Source organism: Euleptes europaea, chromosome 1 (assembly GCF_029931775.1).
Source record: "Euleptes europaea isolate rEulEur1 chromosome 1, rEulEur1.hap1, whole genome shotgun sequence".
In the NCBI taxonomy this organism is placed as follows: Eukaryota; Metazoa; Chordata; class Lepidosauria; order Squamata; family Sphaerodactylidae; genus Euleptes; species Euleptes europaea.
Genome location: NC_079312.1, coordinates 53,872,767 through 53,898,245, shown reverse-complemented (window position 1 = coordinate 53,898,245; position 25,479 = coordinate 53,872,767). Strand labels below are relative to the sequence as shown.

At 44.3% G+C, this 25,479-nt stretch overlaps 1 protein-coding gene and 1 non-coding gene across 3 annotated transcripts in view; both read right to left on the bottom strand.

The window, feature by feature from the left end:
• GRIP2 (glutamate receptor interacting protein 2) overlaps window positions 1-25,479 on the bottom strand; it is a 492,450-nt gene that overhangs the window by 177,466 nt on the left and 289,505 nt on the right. The window lies entirely within an intron of this gene.
• TRNAA-CGC (transfer RNA alanine (anticodon CGC)) lies at window positions 730-801 on the bottom strand. Its single transcript has one exon. It is a non-coding gene; the product is annotated as a tRNA-Ala (tRNA).

Below are 25,479 nucleotides of genomic sequence, written 5' to 3'. Positions count from 1 at the left end.
CATAGAAGGCACCCTCAGCCTGGTCCAGGTGGATCCTTTCCAAGAGCTGACTTACAATGTTTGGATTGTTATTCTCCATTACTACTAAGCACAAGGGTATAGAGGAACAGAATCTGCTCTACTAGCCAAGATAACAGGTACCTCCATGAGTTCCCAGATGGGCATCACTGCATAGTAGGCACACTATGCCTTGCTTGAAACCTCAGAGATGCTGACACACAGATATCTATGGACACCAAAGACTTCCATCCAAGAGAAGTCTACTATGAAACAGAAACGAAAACATGAGGAACTCAACCTAGTCAGCACTTCAAAAATGTCAGACAAATCCACGAACAGACAGTCTAGTGGTTTTCCTTTAAAGCTAACACCAGTTGTAGGAGAAGAGTGTTAACCCTTTTCTTAATGTGCCATTTTTTTCTTATGTCAGCTACTCCCCATCTAAGCAGCTGTGTGCCTCACAGAAGAAATAGACTAGTATAGTGCAGGGCAAACAGCAGCTCCAGGTTAAACGTTTGTGGTGTAATCTCTAACGCTACCAACAGCCACACACACACACCCTTTCTCCACTGTGTCCAGGAATCACAAGAACACATGAAGCTGCCTTATACTGAATCAGACCCTTGGCCCATCAAAGTCAGTATTGTCTGCTCAGACCACCAACGGCTCTCCAGGGTCTCAGGCAGGCAGAGGTCTTTCACATCACCTACTTGCCTAGTCCCTTTCAACTGGAGATGCCGGGGATTGAACCTGGGACCTTCTGCATGCGAAGCAGATGCTCTACCACTGAGCCACAGCCCCTGTCCTCCTCCAGGGTGTGTGCTGCAGCCCAAGGCCAGGAATCTTTTCCCTAAGGAAGTTTAGCATATTCCCAGCACTGAAAATTATAACCCCAAAAAACTGGCTGGATCATATGCCACCTGGAAAAAAAACAGCACTTTTAAAATTTTACACCTTTTTTGGCACCCTTAGATTCAAGTCCAGTAGCACCTTCGAGACAAACAAGATTTTCGGGTATAAGTGTTTAAGAGTCAAAGCTCCCTTCATCAGATATGAGTAGGAATGGAGACCTGAGTCTTTATATCCCAGTTAGAAAGTGGGAAGGGTGTTGTAAAGTAGGAACTCGTGATGCAAAGGTACAATGCATATTGTAATCAGCTTGATTTGAGCAGAGGGGAAATGCTTGGAGGCAGATATGACACCCTTGTTCATTGGTGTTTGATTTTTGTGAAATCAAAAACATACCAGTCATTTAAATAAAAAACTTAAAAATTAATTTTGCATGGCACACAACCTATGTAGCCTGCATAAAGTCTGTTAATGTACCCCTGTTACAAGAAGCATGTATTTCAAGGACATAGCCATTAAGTTGGCAAACGTTTTTGAACTGAAAAATAACTGTCCTTATTCATCGTTTACATTTCTGACACAAACTTAGAAATATTAAAACAGAGGCCCCATTCAGACATCACAAGTCAATATTACCAAAATGTTTTCCAATAGTTTGACCTGCTCCTTCTGCCTTCCATACCCACACCAAGTCCAATTAAAAGATTCACATACCAGGAGGCTTCCGTTCACAAGGGGTGGGGAGTGGGAAGAGAGAGATGGCGAGTAGTGTACAGTTGTGCGTATCAGACAGGGGTAGGTCATGAAATCTGAATGCAGAAACCCCTGCGTCCAGCAAAACAGCAACAGAACTTCCTGGTAGTCATGAGAAAGTTGCCGACTAATTTTCTTTGAAGCTGCACTATGCAGTGAAGATTGACAACAGCCCTTTGTGTCTTTGCAAGGATTTCAGCAAGGACCCTGGTCTCAGACTCCTTCAGAGCTTGAGACATGCTTCACTAGCATTATACAACTCCTAGGGTGAATGTTTAACTCTTTACCAGTTATTGCCTTTGAGAACTACAGCATGTGATTTGTCTCGATACAATCTTATTGTCTTCCAGATTTCTTAAGTGATGTCCAAGTCATATTTACTAATATTTTGATCCAGTTTCTCTTCGCCTTTTCAAATACCTGCCTACCAGCTGCCTTGGCCTTTTAAATATAAAATAAAATAGCTTCATAAATCATCACTGTCACAGGCCTGTCAAACTCAATAAGCGCTGACAAATTTAGCCTTCTATCTAATTAATTTTGCCAGGAAAGAGGAGGAAATTAAGACTGCCCAAACCATTGAAGATTTAACACAGCTTTCCCCCATCCTTTCTTGCCTAGGCCCAAGAAATATCCCACCTCAAGGCATAATTAGATTCTGAACAGGTTTTTGACTGCCTTTTCTCTCCAAGAACTGCCCATTTCTATAGCATTCATTAAGCAAGCTCAAAGCAGAGGTGTGAACGTGTGCACGTGAGAGATTTAAGTGCTGGCACTGATTTTTCATATTCCCGTATGACCCAGCATATTGCCTCCTAAACTGAAAACTGGTTGCCATGATTTATTATTGGAGGTGACGTTACTGTGTTAATGAAATGGGAACATCAATTGCATGGCATTATTCTGCCAAGTTCCACAACATGTGGTAAGAAACCATTATAGTGTCCTTGAAGGCATGAAAACCTAACCCATTTCTGTACTTCCATATGATTTTGGTGTCTGGAACCCTTCCCAGCTGCCTTTTGTATTACTTTTAACTGCCCTCCCCCTGCAAGCTGTCTTCATGTGGGAGTAAAACACCAAGCCCCAGCCAAGGTTCTAAATTCTCCTTGCAAAACTAGGCACAAAACCCTTTTCAAGAAAGGGTGCGATAAATCAAGTTACCCAGCCAGCTGTAAAACATAAAAAACATTTTTAGAAGAGATTTATAAAAATATAAGACTTTTTTTTTTAATGGAGATGGCCTAGAGCCCTAGACATAGGGTTGCCAGGTCCCACCTGGTGAAAATGGCTGCTTTGACAATTGGACTCTATGGCATTGAAGTCCCTCTCCTCCCCAAATCCCTCCCTCTTCAGGCTCCACCCCAAAAACCTCCCCCTAGTGGCAAAGAGGGACCAGGCAACCCTAATAAAAAAGAATGTTGAAAGATGTAGTCTTCATAGGACACAAAAAGAAGATATGGTGTCAAATCAGTTGTTCAGCTGAGCGATAGGGAGTACAACCTCCAGGTAAGACCTGGATACAACAGATTAACACACTATGGCAATGAACTCCCATGGAGAAAATGGCTGATTTGTCTCCTGGAGATCGGTTGTAATAACAGGAGATCTCCAGCTGCCACCTGGAGGTTAGCAACCCTACTCCAGATGCTTTAGCCAACTCACAGCTCTTCCTATCTCTTTCACACTGCAAATTGCAGCTCCTTTTTATTCTCAGTCCCTTCACCTCACCTGGAGGAAGAATGCCTTTTCCCTCTGCTGTAGGTACCTCCTTTACCAACACAGAGCTATCAGGAGAAAATTTCCTAATGATTAGCTTCACTCCTAAACATGCCATTAATAGTACCTTTTTTTTTTTTTGGTCAAAAGCCCAGCACTATTACCACCTGGTGCCCTGACCTGGATGGCCCAGGCTAGCCTGATCTTGTCGGATCTCAGAAGCTAAGCAGGATCAGCCCTGGTTAGCATTTGGATGGGAGACCACCAAGGAATACCAGGGTTGCTGTGCAGAGGAAGGCACTGGCAAACCACCTCTGTTAGTCTCTTGCCATAAAAACCCCAAAAGGGGTCGCCATAAGTCGGCTACGACTTGATGGCACTTTACACACACACACACATTACCACCAGGTGTCCCTATAAACCAAGCTACAGAGCTAAAACCCAACACATATTAGCATGGCTCTGCATTCTCTGGATCACCTGCGATAAGTGCTTTGGAGACCTTAAAGCCCCATCCTCAGTCAGCTTCTTTGAGTAAGGAAAAGGCACTAAGGTAATAGAAGTTTAATTAGTGGAATTGGACAGCTGAAGGCATGAAGTTAAACAACATTACCTGGCAATTGCTTACAGATCAATCTGATCTTAAAGGGACAGTTAGATGGACTAGTTTAAAAGCTGGCAACAGAGCTACATATAGCTCAAGTGAGATTTCCTCTCTAGTGAGGGAATTGTCACACAGAAGACAACAGCTTCACATCTCTTCCCAACTTGTCTAAGTAACCGACAGTCGAAACTAGCCTAGGCTCATGGGGAGAAGGGGGATTATGTCAACTTTAGTATGAGCAGGGTTGCCAGGTGTCAAGAAGCTGAGCTCCCTCAGTTTCTTGGGGTTCATGATTTCCTTGGTTCAGGCCTGGAGGCCTATGATTTTTGTGATATTGTGAACAGTAAAATAGTTTCCTTTTGAAAACTGCTTCTGTGGAGGGAGTAAGGTAAGCCCCAGCTGGTGCTCGTTAAAGCCTTCTCTCCCCTTTCTGGAATGCAAGGCCGTGCATGGCCATAGTAACAAATCGGTCAGCCATCATGACAATGTCCAGGTGCAGGTAGTTCTGTAAGCTTCCTGACCTGAACACATCAATTAAGGAGTCAGCATTTCTGACCAAGTGATTAATTAACAGCTAATTGCTTTCGTTTTCTCAATTGGCCTCTATGAGCTCATGCCACTGAGAAAACGAATATAAGGACAGACCAGTCCTGAGCCTAACTATGCACGCTTTGGGGTACAGCAGGAGAGCTGTGCTGGTGGCATCAGAACCCATTTGATTTTGGCCCTTGAGGGGGAAACTCTGGTCAAGCTGACCTTTTGGAAAAACCTTTGGACAACCTTTTGAAACGCTTGAATGCTGGAAGCATCTTTGGAACTTGGTAACTATAAATCTGATGCAAGAAACCTTTGCCAATCCTTTTGAATCAAAAAGGCTTTTTGAATGTATTAGTTAGCTATGCTAAATGGTTTATTATTTTCTTGCTTAAAACTTCATGACTTTTTATTTCCTGTAAACCAGCATAAATCTTATAAATAAATTGTTAGCCTTTAAATGGACTGTGTCTTTTGATTTTGGGATTCCAAGCCTAAATTCTAAGTGCCTTCTGTGAGTGTAAAAACCACCTACCAAAAACCTAAGACAGTTTTGGGAAGTGTGAACAGTCCTGGCTAGGTCTCAGCCTGGCAGGAAAAGTGTCACATTGAATTTGAAGCTTGGCAGGGGTTACTCTGGACCCCGTGCCTGGAGGCTTAAATTTTGGTCCAGAGTTGGTGGCAGCTACTGATTAATCTTGGGGTGGAGATCCAGAGTTTAATGTTTTGTCTTTTGGGGAAACTTTTGACCAAGCCAAAGCAGCTCCAGCTGGTGGAGGCTGGTTGGAGATCTTTGAGTCCAGGTCCCTCTTTGCCTCTGGCAGGAGGGGTTTTTTTTGGGTGGAGCTTGAAGAGAGCAGGGTTTGGGGAGGGGAGGGACTTCAATGCCACAGAGTCCAATTGCCAACACAGCCATTTTCTCCAGGTGAAAAAATCTCTATCGGCTGGAGATCAGTTGTAATAGCAGGAGATCTTCTGCTAGTACCTGGAGGTTGGCAACCCTAAGCAAGGGGCAGTTCAAACATGTGTGACAGCTTCTATGATAGGGTTGCTAGTTCCGGGTTGGGAAATTCCTGGAGATCTGGGGGTAGAGCCTAGGGAATGCAGGGTTAGAATCACCTCTAACCTCTAATCCAGGTACTAGCAGAAGATCTCCTGCTATTACAACTGATCTCCAGCCGATAGATTTTTTCACCTGGAGAAAATGGCTGCATTGGCAATTGGACTCTATGGCATTGAAGTCCCTCCCCTCCCCAAACCCTCCCCTCTTCAAGCTCCACCAAAAAAAAAAAACCTCCTGCCAGAGGCGAAGAGGGACCTGGCAACCCTGCTCATACTAAAGTTGACATAATCCCCCTTCTCCCCATGAGCCTAGGCTAGTTTCGACTGTCGGTCTTCTCTTCTTCAGGCTAAACATACCCAGCTCCTTCAACCTTTCCTCGTAGGACTTGGTTAGAATCAAAACTTGCCTGGTATGTGGTTTATACAAGAATTGGCCCACACAACATTAGACTTGTCTTTTATCACAGAGAGTATCCCCACAATAAACAGTTATTCAAAAGAACTGAATAAACCTCCTGATGTCATGAAGCAGGAAGCTACAGATGTACTCAGATATTCAGTGGGAAATCTAAATTATCCTGTTGTAGCTCATGCCCCAAGTTATATTTTTTATAGAAAATTAACTTGCCAGATTTAGCCAACCTGTTGCACATAGCCAGGAATTGTACAGGGCAATTCTGGGCAGAATTATTCTAATCTAAACCCTTTGATGCCAATGGGTTTAGAAAAGATTAACTCCTCATAGGATCACACTGGCAGGCAGGCAAATACAAAATGATGTACCAGGTCACAAAGAAACAAATGTCTGCAATGCTACTTCATTATCTTTACATTTGAGAGCCATTTATTTCAAGAGAATTGTACATTCTTGGGATTATCTGTGGCATTAAAGCAAAAGATGGTATATTTTTTGGCTGATTCAAGGGAAATAAAATCCAGCAGTTTTTAAAAACAATGCAAAATAGATACTTGCATTTCCCCCCCTCCCATATGGCAGAATACCCATTTTATCCTACTATAGGAGAAAATGGCATCCTGCAATCCTATGGGTTTTTTTTTTATTTAATACAATCAATTTACAGCTTCCCACCCTGGTTCTTAGCAAGTCACTAACGTAAGAACATAAGCCATGCTGGATCAGACCAAGGTCCATCAAGTCCAGCAGTCTGTTCCCACAGTGGCCAACCAGCCACACACCAAGCCACCTTACAGATCTAGGAGTGAATCCATGCTGCCTTGGAACATTCTAGAAAGGCTGAATTAGCTAAGCGGTAACACATCCAGCAGAGAAAATTACGGAGTACATTAATTATGTAAGTAACCCCCCATAATAGCACATTCAAGTGATAAGTACTTAATTTCTTGCCTCTAGAATGAGAAGCAATCCTTCATTTTTATGGTTAAAGTTGATGGACTGCTTATTACTGTGGTACCATCATGAGCAGAAAATGAAAAAGATCCTTTTAAAGACATCATAGGCATTTTCAATGCATAGCCATTCCACCCACAGAACACCAGATGATTCCAAACAAAGCAATGGTACTCCATAAACGCACAGACATCTCCAAAGACCTAGTGTGCCCTAACAGCTCCATGCCAGGTAGGTTGCCAACTTTTTCTTCTGGTCTTGCTTCTAAGGTTGAATAGCTAGAAAGGAAGCAAAGCTATCCCTCATTCCTTTATTTGCACTGCAAGAAAGGCTTCAGTGGTGTAACCAAGTGTGAGAGAGAAGACTGGTAGCTAGACCTACTTGCCATTCAAACTGGTCTTGCTATAAGGGCATCTTGCCCATTTTCGGTTTGTGTTGCCTTACTCTGCTTTGCCTACTGTCTTCAGCAGCCGTAGCCCCAAAGCATTGCTAAACAAAAAGATGTTAGCTGCAGATCACAGTTACTTTTACTCTGGACCTCATTGAGATTGATCCGATGGCTCCAACTACAGTAATTCAGCCGTCAGTCCTGAGAACATTGTCACTTTAACAGCCCCACCAGTTCTCAAATTAGTTACTCCAGAGTGACTAGTGCATACCTCAACAGTGCCTGCATCAGAGCTTGTGGCCAATGGCCAATTAGCACCATAGTTTTAACATATACATTGCACAAGGAGCAACCAGAAGCAATTTCCTGAAGAGAATTATAGAGGGATTCCTATTATTATCACATGCAACATTTTAGACCTCCTGTAACTACAACTTAAAACACCTGTATATACATATAGCCATTATGAAGCGTAAGAGTAACCACCAAAATGCCACACTCGCCACTGAACAAGTTGGGAATCACTGCCTTTCTCACCCACCTACCCCTTACTACAACAGTATTCCTATCATTCATGGACTATGTTCCATTACATACAAGATGGTAAATGAAAACTCATCAGATTTCCAGTCTAGGAAAACTGCAGTTCCACTGGATTTTTGCCTCTAAACAGGAAGGCAGGTAAGTTTCTTAGAACACCTCATATCATTAACACACAATATTTAAACCCCAATCCCTGTCTGCCAAAAGAGCTGCAAGAAAACATTTTCACCCACCCCATCATGCTTTCTCTTCAACTAGGCACTTAGGAAACAGACACACCCAGAAAATGAAGGACCGCATCGTTATTCATCCCCAGCCTACTCAAAACAGCACATTAATACACCATACCTGTCAACAGAGTGTAGGTGGTCACACTTAAGTAATACCTCCGCACCATCAGAAACCTACCACCAAATTACACACAGCCTCAAACAGTCTCCGGTGGTGCAGTTTAAAAGCATCCCTCCCACGAATCCTGAGTGGCCCCTGGTTAATTGAGCCCCCAGACAAAGGAAAGGGCCAATCAAGGGTGCAATTACCTCGGAGTGCCCTCCACCTGAGGAAGGTCTGCCAGAAGTGCATGCTCTTTTTTTCCAGTCCCAGGGGAGGGAGCAACATCAGCCTGACCTGGTAACGCTCTACTTCACACCCCCGTGGTCACTTCAGCATCCGTCCAGCTCTGATGAAGCGCATCTGGTCTGATCAGCTCATCATCGATATGAAAACTAGGAGCTTTACCTCCCCCCACTCACTCTCTAACTCCCCAAACAAGCAATTAGCATGAATAATTACAGCTCTGATGATAATACCCAACCAAGTTTGAGCAAGAAGGGGGGAAAGCTGCAATTAACTCTTTCTTAGGGATCAGTTAAGAAGTCCGTGAAATATCATATGTCTATTTAGCTGCTTCTGGGGATGTTTCTCTAAGGGAGCAATCCTAAGCAAGTCTACCCCAAAATAGGTCCCATCTTATTTGGTGGGGCTTACTCCCAGGAAAATGTCCTTAGGATTGCTGCCTAATTCTAAGAAGGCTAGGTCTAGAAACAGGTCAAATACAGGTAAACACCTTCTGATCATCTGACAGGCAGAGTTTCACATATAGTTATCAAATGCTGACTCAGTAGGCTTTGAGAAGGGGGGATTAGTTTATGCAAAAATAATTACTACATTGTACATTATCAACGGCTCAGCGTCTATTAAGTCAAGTTCCATAGCTCAACCTGAAAGTGGAAATTCACGAGGCCAATTTAACAAAAATGTTTGAATAGAATTCTTTCCCAGAACCTTGGGCAGACTGAATTGGACCAGGTTTGCAAATGCTTCAAAACATGTTCATGTTGCAGACCTATGTCATTCTGAAATGAGCAAGTAATACGTTGCAATCTGAACACCCTTTGAATCATTGGCAAAGTAAGCTCAATATCATGTTGGCTACTCTCTCTCTTTTTAAAGCTTTGTCTGCAATAATCAGCCACATGACACAGCTTTAGAACTGGGGTGTTTGTAACATTAATTTTAAAGGGTAGCTGTGTTGGTCTGCAGTAGACGGGTATGAGATTTCGTGAGCCACAGCTCACTTCTTTAGATACTGAAGAAGAAGAGTTGGTTTTTATATGCTGACCTTCTCTACCACTTAAGGAAGAATCAAATCGGCTTACAATCACCTTCCCTTCCCCTCCCCACAACAGACACCCTGTGAGGTAGGTGAGGCTGAGAGAGCGTGACTAGCCCAAGGTCACCCAGCTGGCTTCATGTGTAGGAATGGCGAAACCAACCCATTTCATCAGATTAGACTCTGCCGCTCAATTGGAGGAGTGGGGAATCAAACCCGGTTCTCCAGATCAGAGTCCACCACTTCAAACCACCGCTCTTAACTGCTATACCACGCTGGCTCTCAGAAGTGAGCTGTGGCTCACGAGCTGTGGCTCATACCCTGCCAAAAATGTTGTTATTTAAGGTGCTTCTGGAGTCCTACTCTTTTCTGCTGCTGGTGACAGACTAACACAGCTACCCATCATGCAGTAGAATAGTTAGATACTAGAAGTCCAGTAGCACCTTAGAGACCCATAAGATTTTTTGGGTATAAGCTTCCAAGAGTCAAAGCTCTCTGAGGAGCTTTGACACTTGAAAGCTTATTCCCCAAAACTTGTTGGTTTCTGAGCTGCTACTGGACTCGAGAGAGTCAGCATGGTGTAGTGGTTAAGAGCTGCAAACTCTAATCTGGTTTCGATTTCCCACTCCTCCACATGATGCCTGGTTTATGTGTCTGTGTGATGCCACAGACATGTATTTACCATAGAGCTCAGGGGAATTCCTAGAGATTCACATGATATGGTGATGTCATCACATTGTATAATGCTTTCTCTCCCCATGCCCCATCCCCAAAGCTCTTGTGCTTGCCATGCACATGCCTGGCTACCTAATTCTAAGTCCACTGGTGTTAATGGGCTTAGAAAAGGGTAACTCTGCTTGGAAATGCAATGTAAATTCGTTTGTATCCATGCTTCTTGTATTTCTGCTGATATTGTGAAAACATGTAGGCATTTCATGGAAGTAAAAAAAACAAATTGTACTTTAAATTACTGACCTAATATATCTGATTATCTGGAGCTGTGTATCTTAATTTTCCCCAATTCATCAGTTAAAAAATACTGAAGTTTTAATAACTCCCTAAGCATTAAAACATTAATTTCTATGCAACAAAGTCTTTCAGTATAAGTCTTAATTTTATTTATGAAGCCAAGATACTCAGGGTATCCTACAACATAATAAAGCAAATTAAAATGCAATAAAATATTTAGATATTAATTTGAGTAACTTCAATTTTTACCAAGTATATCTTCAGGATGTTTCTGTGGTACAGAATTAAATTTCATGCTCACTTTGTTAATTTTCTTTTCTAATCTATTCAGAGCCATAAAAGCAACTGCAATTGAGATTAACTCCAGCAAATGATTCCCCAATGGAGCTCAGGGTGGTATACATGGCACCTTTCCGTCTATTTTGTCATCCCCTAAGCATTTTATTAACATGGCAGAGTGAATATTTGAACCCGTATTGCCTGTCCCTAGCCAGCTATACCACGAAGTTCATGCACATTAAAGTATTTTCACTTGCTAACAGTCTAGTCCCAATCATTTTTTGTGTTGTTTGGCAACTCCCATAAAGTTGGAACTATTTCAGAGAGGTCCAAGGTTTTGTACACGTAACAGCACTAGGGTAACCAGATGCAAGGATTGTTGGGTTCCTGTGGTGTAGAAGAGGGGCTTTATATGGGTAACCTCCTCCTGCCAAATTGTGCTTCTGCACAATGGCTGACAGAACAGGAGCCCTGTCCTTCTTCATCTCTGCTTCTGTGCCTTCAGCTGCATTTTGATGTCATCTATGATATTAACAGGGTTGCCATCAGGCCTGGAGAAAAATATCCTTTTTGTGTGCATAAAGTGCAGTCAACCTGCAGGCAATGTATGGCAACCCTGTAGGGTTTTCCAGGCTAGAGACGTTCAGAGGTGGTTTGCCATTGTCTTCCTCTGCATAGCGACCCTGGATTTAGGGTCGCCAGGTCCCTCTTCACTACTGGCGGGAGGTTTTTGGGGTGGAGCCTGAGCAGGGCGGGGTTTGGTGAGGGGAGGGACTTCAATGCCATAGAGTCCAATTGCCAAAGCGGCCATTTTCTCCAGGTGAACTGATCTCTATCGGCTGGAGATCAGTTGTAATAGCAGGAGATCTCCAGCTAGTACCTGGAGGTTGGCAATCCTACTCTGACCCTCTTTGTCCTTCCCCTGCCCGCTTGTGAGCTCTCCCACTGCCCATGCTCACCAGTGCCTGCAGCCCTTTCCTATTGGCAGTAAGTAGTAAGTGTAGCTGGGAGCACAGTGGAGCACTAGCAAATAAGTGATTGGGAGTACCTGGAGGTTGGCAAACCCCACGTGGACTTCCATGTTGGTTTCCCATCCAATTACTAACCAGGGATGACCCTGCTTAGCTTCCAAGATCTGAGGAGACTGGGTTAGCCTGGGCCATCCAGGTCAGGTCATCAAATTTCAGCTGAGACCCTGGAGAGCCGCTGCCAGTCTGAGTAGACAACACTGACCTTGATGGATCAAGGATTGGATTCAGTAGAAGGCAAGGAGAAGGGACTGTAGTCGAGAGGTAGACTGACTGCTTGGTGTGCAGAAGGTCCCAGGTTCAATCCCCAGCATCTCCAGTTAACGGGACCAGGCAAGTAGGTGATGTGAAAGACCTCAGCCTGAGACCCTGGAGAGCCGCTGCCGGTCTGAGTAGACAATACTGACTTTGATGGGCCTTGATGGTCTGATTCGGTATAAGGCAGCTTCATGTGTTCATGTGTTCATCAAATGGGTAACTGAAAGTTTGCGTGGCATGGAGGTAAGTAACATAATCTGGCAAATAAGATCCCATTAAGCCTCTATTAAAGGGGCAGGGCATGTTTTTCCCAGGAACGGGCAACCCTCGACATTAAAGCAGGATGTTCACAGGTCTGACTTGTTGCCTTCCTCTACTCCTCCGTCCTCACATGGAGAATTCCAGTTATAAACTAACTGCAGCTACCTGTAACATATGAATACAAGTACATGGGTTAACTGGAGTTGGTTCAATCCAGGTTTAAAATCCCTGTTTGTGGAGATAGGAAGAAACTAATTGTAGGTAACCAGTACACCTATAGTCATACCTCATTCGAAGTTGGATTTTCCCCATAAGAAGAAGGGATGTGCATGCATGGACAGCAACAAACCAGGTCTGTGCACATTCTGGCTTAATGCCAGTTAAAAGTGACATCTAAAACCATTGTTGTAGCCAGGTCCCTCTTCGCCACTGGCGGGAGATTTTTGGGGCAGAGCCTGAGGAGGGCTGGGTTTGGGGAGGGGAGGGATTTCAATGCCATAGGGTCCAACTGCCAAAGTGGCCATTTTTTCCAGGGGGACTGATCTCTATTGGCTGGAGATCAGTTGTGATAGAATCCCTTTGGGTTGGAATCCCATCTGGGCCTATGTCACAGTAACCCCAATCTCATTCTCATCCCTTCTAGAGACTGCCAGCTCTACCTTTTAGCTCAGGGTGCCTGCCAAGCACACATTATTTTGAAAACACAGTACACATTCATAGTCTCTCTGTGAACATATCCATCCATTGTGAAGAGCCGAGTCTGACAGAAACACACTGTGATGTAACGCACATCCTTTTTGAGAACGGTGTCCCTCAAGAGTCTGTGTAGTCTTTAGGGCCTCAGGAGCTGGAGCCTTTGTAAAATTTCCACTGAAGCACAGTCCTGGAGGTCAGGCAGTGCTCCTACAATGAATCTGACAGGAATGAGTTAGCGGGAGAAAAGAAGAAGAAAAAAGATAACCCAAGGGGGAAATGCTAGCTCACAGGCTTTCTGACATAGCACAACGCGGGTGCGGGGAGGAATGGAGCAGAGAAAGAATCTCAACAGCAAAGGGCCGCAACCCCCATGGACAAAAAAGCCTAACGATTAAGTGATCTGAATCAAAGACGCAAGGATACTATTTTATTCATGGTGATAGTTCAGCAACGATCGCATGCAGGAAAAAGATCTCAGGAGAGAAGACTCTTGCTTTACTAGCAAAATCCTGTCCAGATCCAGGCAAACACAAAGCGTTTCCTGCTGTCGTGAGCCACCACAGTGCAATGGGCAATGGTTTAGTAATGGTCCGGTCATAGGGTTGCCAACCTCCAGGTAGTAACTGGAGATCTCCTGCTACTACAACTGATCTCCAGCTGAAAGAGATCAGTTCACCTGGAGAAAATGGCCGCTTTGGCCATTGGACTCTCCAGGATCTCAGGCAGAGGTCCTCCACATCACCTACTGCCTGATCTTTTTAAAAACTGGAGATCACAGAATCATAGTATCATAGCATCATAGAGTTAGAAGGGGCCACCAGAGTTATCTAGCCCAACCAAGGATTCAACCTGGGACTTTTTGCATGTGAAGCAGATGCTCCACCAACAAGCCACATCCCCTACCCTACGTTGCATGGGCTCCAGATCTGTTTTGGAAGAACCTGCCACATCCTGGGCCTATTTGACCCAGTTCTCAATATGAGACTAGGACCTTGTAAGTGTGGGGAGGAGGCACAGGAGCCTCTCCCAGTGTGTCAGCCTTGTGGAGGTTTATGGCCTCTGATTGAAGCTCAGGACGGTATTGCTGAACTCTAAATGATTCAAATCACTTGAAGCCCACCGATCTGAATAATCTAGTTCCCCCAAGAGAATGCAATTTTACATGGCCTCCTTTTCTGTTATATTTAAAAACACTACAAGTGTTGTCATGCAGCAAGTTTTCAGACCTCTGTGCATCCACAACCTTGTATGCGTGCAGAAATAAGGAACAACAAAGCATCAACACACACACCAATACTGAAGGAGCTGCAAGGGAAAGATTACAACTGTGCAAGCTGAAAGCCACTAACCACCCCCTCAAGTGGCAAATAATGTGTGGGGGGAGGAGACAAGTTTGACTTTTGAAATAAGGTAGGGTTGCCAACCTCCAGGTAATAGCTGGAGATCTCCTGCTATTACAGCTGTTTTGGCAAGTGGACTCTATGGCATTGAAGTCCCTGCCCTCCCCAAACCCTCCCCTCCTCAGGCTACGCCCCAAAAATCTCCTGCTGGTGGCAAAGAGGGACCTGGCAACCCTAGAATAAGGCTTCATATCTGTCACATTGTCCTCTGGTTTGTGATGTCTAAGCAGCTGAAGGCCACGCAGCATTTAAACAGTATCATTGAATGGCTAACCAAGACAACATGAGCTGACAGATAATAGTCCAGCACTCCTCCCAAACTTTATGTGCATAACTTGGATGTGATAGGGCACTTCTCGATGCTTGAGAGAAGAGGGAGCAGTAAATCCAGAGGACAGCATAGCTTTAATGAATAAAGAAAAGAAAGGACACCGAGACTGGAGTGTGCCACCTCTTTTAAGAGCCTCATTTCAGAGCTCTCCACATTGCTTTTCATGATAGTACAAAGGGCTCAAGGGAAAACTTAAGAACTGTGAATCTCAGCAGAAACGGGGGCTGCCATTGTACCCCAGCAATGAGGGATAAGGAGTAAATAATTAATCACAACAGCAACAGAGAGTTAACAAGCTGGATCAAACTGCATGAAATATGGAAGAAAGTCTCCCTCCTCCAGCACCCCCTCCTCTTCGATACACCGAAAACCTCATTTAAATAATATACGGTAGCTCTCTGGAGTCCAGGAGATAAAGGGTAAAGATTTTTTAAAAGTTCTGCATATGTATACATATATGTATTATGCCAGTTTAAGTTTTCCAGTTCTTGAAACCTCTGCTGACACAATCAGTAGAAATCTCATTCTCTGGGGCTAGTCTTTGCTCAGGTTCTTCTTGCATCATAGCTTAGAGGCTGGTGGTATATAAACATGGGCTTAGAGTTGAGGCCAACTGTAAGAAGAGACAAAAACATGTCTCTAGACCAAGCCCTGTTCTGTCCAAAGTGTCTCATGGAAAATGGAAAATGGCTGTAACAGCACTACTTTTCGTGCTCACCGCGTTTGTTCATCTCAGTTTTTTGGAATACCACCACCACACGGTTTGCCTGCTTATACTTATTATTTGACAACTCCTCATCTTTCTAGAGCCTTCTGTTAAGCTAGACTGAATGCTAACCCCTCTATGGTTATGCAGGGCAGAATTCTGAGTATACCATACCCAGACAGGACCTGTCCTTGCTCTTCTGGCTCTATTGATTCATTAGCTCATGCCCTCTTGGAATGCCGCTTTTAAGAGGAACCGCAATCACGTTATATATCTCCCCTTTTAACATATAAATCTAATGCCTCTCTGTCTGACATAGTGCCTTTTTAATTAAGTGACAGGGATCCCAAGGCTACATTGTCAGTGGCAAGATTTATTTCAGTCCTTATACCCTCAAACATTAGATTTACGCTGCTCAAGATCAATGGATCAAGGAGCTTCTAAGGCCGTGTTGGCGAACCTATGGCACGCGTGCCACAAGCGGCACGCCGAGCCCTTTCTATGGGCACGCGTGGAGCCGCCGGGCCCCCCCGCCCATCCCCCGCCCCCTCCTTGCGGCCACGACGCCATCTGCCTCCCGCCGCCCCGCTCCGCCTTAGCAGCAGCAGCAGCGACGACGCCCCACCCAGGTGCCGCTCCAGACCCGCCGCCGCCCGCTCATGCTCGGCCCCGAGGGCTGCCCTGCCGGCCGCACCGCTACGCCCACCGAGTCGCCCCCGCCCCCTCCTCCAGCCCCTTGGCTGCCTGTCCCCCTCCTCCGCCCCTCCTCGCAGCCTTGGCGCACGTTTCCGCCGTGCCGCAGCCAACTTTGTCGAGGGGCGGGGGGGACTCGGCGGGCGTAGCAGTGCGGCCGGCAGGGCAGCCCTCGGGGCCGAGCATGAGCGGCCGGTGGCGGCGGCGGGTCCAGAGCGGCGCCTGGGTGGGGCGGCGGCGCTGCTGCTGAGGCGGAGCGGGGCGGCGGGAGGCTTGCGGGAGGCTTGCGGCGGGAGGCTCTTTCGCTTGGACTTGCCACTGAGATGCACATTTCCCCCATCCAGATTCTCAAAACTGCATGGGGGGGGGGTTGTTGTCCATTTGTGAATGGGAGGTTTTGCCTTGGACTTGCCACTCAGATGCACAACTCAACAATAAGCCCCCCTGCAGAGTTTTGAGAATGCAGATGGGGAAAATGGTGTTTGTCAGTCATTGCCATGATTTAATTTTATGGATGACAAAGGATAGTACAGTTAGTTCTGAAAATGAAATCCTTAAAGTGTGGAATTCTCTGCCAAATAATTTTAAATCAATGAAAGCACTTGGGATTGCTTTCCTTACTTTGTTTGGATCATTTTATGCTTGTGAGCATAAGATGTTAACGTATGAGTTGTTTTTTTCTAAACTAAAACCTCAGTATTCAGGTTAAATTGCCGTGCTGGCACTTTACGATGAATAAGTGGGTTTTGGGTTGCAGTTTGGGCACTCGGTCTCTAAAAGGTTCGCCATCACTGTTCTAAGGGATAAAGGAAAGGAAAATGGTTGATACACAAGACTAATTTTTTAATGTGGCTTTACACTGCAGAAGACATTTCCACACGTAGACTCTTTTGTTTTTATTAGTCTTGTGAATTTTAGAAGCATCTCAACTTTGAGGCTCACCATGTCCTAAGAAGCTTTCTCACTACAAGTGAAGTCAGGTATGGTATGATTTAGGACAACACATCAACATGAATTTATGTGAAGTCGTGAATTATGAAAAGGTGTCTTTGAAAATGTTGACTGCTCTCCCAAGTCACGGTGGCTCCACTATATAATCCCTCAACAGTTGTAAGAGAAAACAGTCCACACCGGATGTGAAGAAAACCCCAAAGAGCAAGAAATCACCTAATCAAAAGTTTAGTGTACATAACAATGCTTCTGCAATGCCAACCTTACAGTAAGCACTAGGGCTGTGCGCCAAAATAATAATAATAATGATGATGACGATGATGATTGAGAAAAGGTTCTGGAATTCCACTGATATGTTTGATTTGATGTGCTACAGCATCTAACTGGACTGTCAAGAAACAGCTGTGTGAATTTGCTCCTCAGCTGCCGCCAGGAACTACTCGACTGCTTAGCCTTGCCGCTCCATATGCTTGCTGCTGGATCAATATGCATACTTTCAGTCAGGTTAAAAGTGCTGCTGAAGAATCAAAGCTTTATCCACCCTGACAGCATTCTCTTGCTCTGCCTGTTTTCCCACCTCAAGATCACTTTCTGGGTTATCAATGAGACTTTATCCAGGAATCAGTGCAGCAACAAACAAGGTAGAACAGAGCCTCAAGAAGGCCAAAACATAAAATACTTCTATGTGACCCTGGAGAATACATGTGATAATCAGCCATTTATGGTGTACCACACTAGGATAACCAAAGCTCATCAATTTCTATGGCCCCACATTCATTGGAGTGATGTGGGCTGTACCACATTTGATTTCATCAGCTCATAGAATCATAGAGTTGGAAGGGACCACCAGGGTCATCTAGTCCAACTCTCTGCACAATGCAGGAAATTCACAACTACCTCACCCCACACCCTCAGTGAATCCCTACTCCATGCCCAGAAGATGGCCAAGATGCCCTTCCTCTCGTGATCTGCCTAAGGTCATAGAATCAGCATTGCTGACAGATGGCCATCTAGCCTCTGCTTAAAATCTTCCAGGGAAGGAGAGCTCACCACCTCCCGAGGAAGCCTGTGCTAAAGAGAACTTTTTCCTTTATAACTAGGCTACATCTCTGACACAATATGAAGTCACCACTTAATATTATTTTTACCCATTATTTTTGAGGCTTGCGTCCCCAGACCCTGATCTTTAGTGGACTGACCTGGAAGGAAACACTAGTGAAATCAATGGGCCTACTTTCCAAGTGAATGCATTAAGAATTGTGGTGTTAACTTACAACATGAACGATACACAAATGTAGGGTGGTTTCCCCCCACCCGTATACAGCCGCATCCCCCCAATATCGAAATGAGGTCATGTCCCTGATGGCAAGTAATTTACATTGCAAACTCCCCCGCTTCTCTGATTTTCTTTCAAGTCCCCCAATCTGTTTGCATAATTGGGGCTTCTGAGAGAGGAAAAGAGAGCCTGTGTGCGTAGTTGTGCACATCCCTCCTAAGCCTTCACACAGCTGGCAGTCTGGAAAACACCAGTAAGCAGGGGTTCAACTGAAGTGGAAATAGTTTCTCTTTGAAAACAGGGAATTAAAAGTCCAAAACAGCTTCAGTGCAGCTAAATTAGTCCCCAAAGTGCCAGAAAGTAACAGCAAACCTCCGCCTAAATAACAGCCAATGGAATGTGTGGTAAATAGCATTTGATGTGTCGGTTCTAGGGGATCGAGGAAGAAAAGGCAGTCCGTGCAAACCGAAAGCATACGGCTGCCCTGAGGTAATAGGAAAGCCTTGGATAGACGTATTTTTTGTCAAACATCCCGAAAGTTCAAATACCATCACACCACCACCACTATAGCCTCTAATCCTGTGAACAAATATAGGAGGGGCAGTGACTCCTTTATCTGTAATAATTTTAATACATTGTAAGCTGCATTGAGTTCTGCAAGGTAGAAAGTTAATGTTTTAAATAAAGTTATTATTAATGTACTGCTATCATAGTATAGAGGAGCCCTGTGATGCAGAGTGGTAAGCTGTAATACTGCAGCCCAAGCTCTGCTCACGACCTGAGTTCGATCCCGACGGAAGTCAGTTTCAGGTAGCCAGTTCAAGGTTGACTTAGCCTTCCATCCTTCCGAGGTCAGTAAAATGAGTACCTGGGGTAAAGTGTAGACGACTGGGGAAGGGAATGACAAACCACCCTGTAAACACAGTCTGCCTAGTAAACATTGTGATGGGATGTCACCCCATGGGTCAGTAATGACCTAGTGCTTGCTTAGGGGACTACCTTTATCTTTTATATCCATGTATAGAGCACTTCTAAAGCTACCTTTCTCTTAACACAGTTATGTATTGCCCTCACATGCATTCCCTACTAAAATGCCACTACAGGGCTACCCTCAGGGCTTTAGGACTTTGAATTCTTATTGGGAGGGAGATGCCTGAGGGCATGAGTCTGTATAATACTCTCCAAGGATTAAAGTCTCTTCGTGTTCCAGTTCTTTTCAATCTGTCAAGAGACTAAACCTGACGATCTCATGATAAGATCAGGGGCCCAAAGGGGGATAAAATAGAGTTCAGGAACACTCTTCACAGTTAAGAACCAATCTAACAAGCAGCTGGATTCCAAATACACCTGCAGCTACAGGCCTGCCTGCCAGTTATACCATTTGTACACCTTCAGGCATTCCCAAATTGAGGCCACATGTCGGGCTAAATGTTGCCTTAGAACTAGGGTTGCCAACCTCCAGGTACCAGCTGGAGGTCTCCTGCTATTACAACTGATCTCCAGCCGATAGAGATCAGTTCACCTGGAGAAAATGGCCACTTTGGCAAATTGACTCTATGGCACTGAAGTCCCACCTCTCCCCAAACCCCACCCTCCTCAGGCTCCGTCCCAAAAACTTCCCGCCACTGGTGAAGAGGGACCTGGCAACCCTACTTAGAACTGGAACCTGATTTAGAGTCATCCACTCCATATCCCTTAACTTGGCTCAGATTGCCTTAGCCTTGACATGTTTCAGATGTATTACCATACTCGGACTGAGAGAGAAGTAAATTTGCTGGCTTTTCAAGGTATACTAATTGGTGAAACAGCGATTCTAATGCTCTCCACAGGTTTATTTGCATCTTTACTTAGAAGTGATCCCCACTGTGTTCAACACAGTTAACTCCTGAGTAAAGGCTCTTCTTAAAGACTATGAAACCAGGGAGTAGTAGTTTGTACAAATTAGCATGGAGGTTGTTTTTATTTTTTATTATTTTTTAATTATTTTTTGCCATCAAGTCACAGCCGACTTATGACGACCCTGTAGGGTTTTCAAGGCAGGAGACATTCAGAGGCGGTTTGCCATTGTGTGCCTCAGTATAGTAAACGTGGTATTCCTTCATGGTCTCCCAAATACTGACCGGGGCCGACCCTGCTTAACTTCCAAGATCTGATGGGATTAGGCTAGTGTGGGCTATCCAGGTCAAGGAACCAGGAGTATAAGGGTTAATAGTGCATTTGGGAAACATAGCTTTACAGGCAGCATGGTATGTTGAATAATGTGTTAAATTTAGATCAGGAGGATCTGGGTTCAAATATTCAGTCAGCCCTGAAGTTCTACAGGACAGACAAGGCAAGTCACAGTCTATCAGGCTAATATATCTAAAAAGGTTGCTGTGGGATAAAATGCATAAAAGCTCATGTACAGGTTGAGTATCCCTCATCCGGACATCTGATATCCAGAATGACCCCAAACCCAGACTTTTTGAGCTGGCATGCAGGCATTACTCACAGGCCCTCAATAGCATGCCAATTTGCTTTCTGATCAACCCAGTGAAGCAGGTTGATACCTGCACACATAGTATATGAGAGACATATACTAACCAATATTACAACTAGAACCTATCTTACCAGATGTTTGAGTAATTGGGAATAGATTTTACAACCTATGCACATGCCTGGTTGGGTTTGAGCTGTTTGTATATGTATTTATTAATTTATTTCTGTAAATGTGTGCAGTCTTAACAAAGGTTTTAATTAACCACTGATGAAGGCCCTATAGGCCGAAACGCGTTTGGTATGTGGTTACAGTTATTAACCTCAGGAAATGCCATTGTGCTATTTTAATGCTTTTAAATAATTTTAACCTTTATATAGCACTTCTAATAAATTATATTTTCAGTATTTACACACACACACACACACACACATATTCTTTCCACCCAACCTTGGGTACCCAGCTTCTTACCTGTAAAGCCCATGGCCTGGGATCCTTATTTGAGGGGCCTTCTCCCCTTTCATCAATCCACCCACTGGAGAACCAGCGTGGTGTAGTAAAGAGTGGTGGTTTGGAGTGGTAGACTCTGATCTGGAGAACCAGGTTTGATTCCCCACTCCTCCACATGAGTGGGGGATGCTAATCTGGTGAACTGGATGTTTCCCCACTCCTACACATGAAGCCAGCTGGGTGACCTTGGGCTAGTCACACTCTCTCAGCCCCACCTACCTCACAGGGTGTCTGTTGTGGGGAGGGGAAGGGAAGGTGATTGTATGCAGGTTTGATTCTTCCTTAAGTGGTAGAGAAAGTCAGCATATAAAAACTGACTCTTCTTCTTCTTAAGACTGCACAATGATTGCTTTTTACTGTTCTGTCTGTTCACTGCTGCAGCCTCAAGAGATCAGACTAGCCTGATCTTGTCAGAGCTCAGAAGGTAAGAACAGTTGGCACTTGGGATGGGAAGCCAGGATAACTGGAGCTGCTATGTAGAGTCAGACAATGGCAAACTGCCTCTGCTCATCTCCTGCCTTGAAAACTCCATATGGTGTCTAAATGAAAAGATCTTAAGAAAATGGCAGAGAACAATAAATAACTTTATATGCAGCGGGAAGAAGCCAAGAATAAGATTTAAAGTATTACAAGATGAAAAAACAAGAGGTGGCTTAGCTGAACCAAATATCAAATTGTACCAACAAGCAACAGCATTAGTCTGGATATCAGATTGGATTTTAGATCCGAAATGGAGAAAGGTAAAATTGGAAATAATTGACACCAAAGAAGAAATACATAATTATTTATGGAGTAAGAAGTAATTAAGAACAACCCAGAATCAAGATGGGAAAAATGCTCTGAGAGATGGCTTGTTGAAATTATGGTTTCAATGCAGAGGCAGAATAAGTCCGCCAATTTCACCATTGTCATCTCACCATTGACATCTCATAAAAGATTTATAAAGTTTTATAGAAGAAATAAAACTATTTTAAAAACCTCCATATGGTGGAACTTCACAGAGTCACCATGAGTTGATTGTGACTTGGAAGCACACTTTACCTTTGGTTCTTGTAGGTTATCCGGGCTGTGTAACCGTGGTCTTGGTATTTTCTTTCCTGACGTTTTGCCCGCAGCTGTGGCAGGCATCTTCAGAGGAGTAACACTGAAGGACAGTGTCTCTCTTCAGTGTTACTCCTCTGAAGATGCCTGCCACAGCTGCGGGCGAAATGTCAGGAAAGAAAATACCAAGACCACGGTCACACAGCCCGGATAACCTACAGGAACCAATGAACTCTGACCGTGAAAGCCTTCGACAACACTTTACCTTACTTATCTCTTTGTTAGGTGTGGTTCTCTTCAGTGACATCAAGTTCTTTCACAATTATGGCCCCCATTTCTCGAGAATGATCTCACCAAGGAGGTCAATAGGGCTCCCTCCCTCTCTCCCTCTTTTTTGCAGATTATTCAAGGCAACCCTTTTCAGAAGGGTTACTGCTGATTACTGGAGAATGCTCATTTACTATTGTTGATTTTTGTACAACATTGTGATAATCTTTCATGATTTATTGTTAGTGCTATTTTTAACTGATTCTTTATTGATCATTCATCGGGGGCGGTTTCAGTGGTGGCGCATCTGCTTTGCAGGCGAAATTCAGTACCCAAAATCTCCAGTTAAAAGGATCAAGAAGTAAGTAATGTGAAAAACTTCACCTGAAACCTGGAAAACGATTACCAGTCAAAGCAGACAATACTGGCCTTGAAAGATCAAGGGTGTGACTCACTATAAGGCAGCTTCATGTAGATTGCATTTTGAATGCCTCAAATTTCAAAGTGGTTTCAAATTTCTGGAGGGCCAGGGTATAATTTTAAACAACATTAATTGGGAGAAATCGTGTTTTGCTTTGCAAGTGAAAACAAGCATATAACATTCATTTTTAAATCGGCAGTGTTCTGCAATTTTCTCATGTTTATGGATGCTTAAAATGATCAACTTTAGATCAAAGTAATGAAAAAGCAATTCATTTGCTCTCCCCCCCCCCACTTCAGGAATAAATTTGCCACCACCCCCATAAAAAAACCCAGTTTAGCTTCAAGAAAAAGTTTCAGAGCACTCTAAGGCCGTTAATGCATGGCTCCGCTCTCATGTTTTTGTTGCTGGTAAATTACACGGGTTTTTTGCTCTGATTTCAAAAAAATTAAATGCATGAAGCGCCCAGCGGGCGCTCTGCACTCCTCCACCCCACTGTCCTCCAGGTGGAGGAGAGAGGAAGCCAGTGGTGGCTGGAGGTGGCGGCGACTAGTGTAAGGAGCTGCCACCACTCTGCCGTCCCCCACTGGGTGGAGGCCCTCCGCCTCCTCCTCCCATGTCAGCGGCGGTGGCCGGTCTCTCGGCCTTCCACCTTCTCCAGCAGCGGTGTGTGTGGCAGCGGCCTGTCTCTCAGCTCTTTGCTTTCTCCTGCAGTGGTTGTGCACGGCGGCAGCAGATCTATTGGCCTCTTACCTTCTCCTGCAGCGGCACGTGCAGCGGTGGCTGGTCCATTGGTCCCCTGCCTTCTCCTGCAGAGGCATGTGTGCAGTGGTGGCAATGGATACATTGGATCTGAGACTGGTGATCATCACATCCTTCAGGTGAAGGCTGGGAATACTACCCCAACCCCAGGGAACAGCAGCCACTCTTTTGGGGCTACAGATGGAGGATGAGTGATGTCTTTATAGGTAGACAAAAGTACAGCTACGTGATGGGCTCAGATTAAGCAAAAATATGAGCCCAGGGAAAGGAAAATTGTGTATGTGTGAATGAGGACACCATTCCTGCTGGGCTAGAGCAATGTGGCCCTTTCCATGACCTGTTCCTGGATGTATATTATACTTGTACCATGGAAATCAGTGTTTGGCTATCGTTCTAATTTGGAACTGGAAAAGAAAAGTGTTTTAGGAGAGGTACCAAGTAGTACATGGATTTGGGCACTAGTCGCTCAAACCTGATATTCTCCAGTCTGTCATTAGGATTTAAAGTGTCCTCAGCATGGAGCTCAGCAGTCTCTATGGATCACATACTGGATCAGCGCACACACACACACACACACACACACACACACCCATTTGTCTGGAAGCAACTCAAGCTTTATGCGCAAACCAGACTGAAATGAAAAGTGAGAGACTGCAGCCATCTACATGTGAACACTCCTGAATTAAAATATCAAAAGTCCTGAACCTACCCAGTATGTCCTGTTTCAAAAGCTGCCACTGAAATACTTATGCCTAATCACCCTCTTCATTGGTCTTCCCCTATTCTCCTCTTCCTGTTCAATTGTTCTCATTGATAGGATTTCCTCCCCCACTTTTTTTACTGCTAGTACCTCTGATGCACATGAGCCAAAACCCACTCTTTTTAGAAAACAGCCCACCCCTGAAACCGAAAACCTTGGAGAATGCCCATTAGGTTTTTAAGGAATTGAGAACACTCTGTGTACGTCACTCAAATAAATGCTGATTTATATGGTATTCCAAAAGTTGCTGGCTTTTCATAATTAATCCGTGAAACAAAGTAACAGTGCGAAAAAAAGTAGGTTAAAATAACCCTCGGGTTCATTTGTGAAATGGAAAACAAGGAAGTTCAGCATTTAATGCTAAAACTCTGAACTGAGTTCAAATCCAATTTGTTAAGGCTCGCATGTGGGACACGAGGTTTTAAAATGTGGTCACGGATAAAGACAACACAACATGACACACAGGGCTGGGATTTAAAGAGTGTGATCAATGAAGTATGTCGTGGGGAAAGCTGAAATCTCATCTCTTCCATTCTGTACATTTTCCCTTCTCAAATCTAGGAGAACTAAATACATAAAACCTTCTTGAGGGAAGATTAACATTTGGTTAGACAATTGGTGACAATAACTACTGGCCAAGAGACGCTCTTCCAGTCTAAATATATCTGAATTTTACCAGAAATGTGCATTTCAGTGGGAAAATTAAAGGGCAAAATCCAAATCTGAATTTTGATGGCTTTTGAATTACTCATAAACATAAGAGTTTTTTGGTCTTCTGTTAACACTATGAAAATACTTAGAAATCATTGTTCACATATCGTATTTCAATCTTGCCCTTCCTCCATGGAGTTCAGGTAAACATACATGGCTCTCCCCTGGTGTAGTGGTTAAGAGCGGTGGTTTGGAGCCGTGGACTCTGATCTGGATAACTGGGTTTGATTCCCCACTCCTCCACATGAGC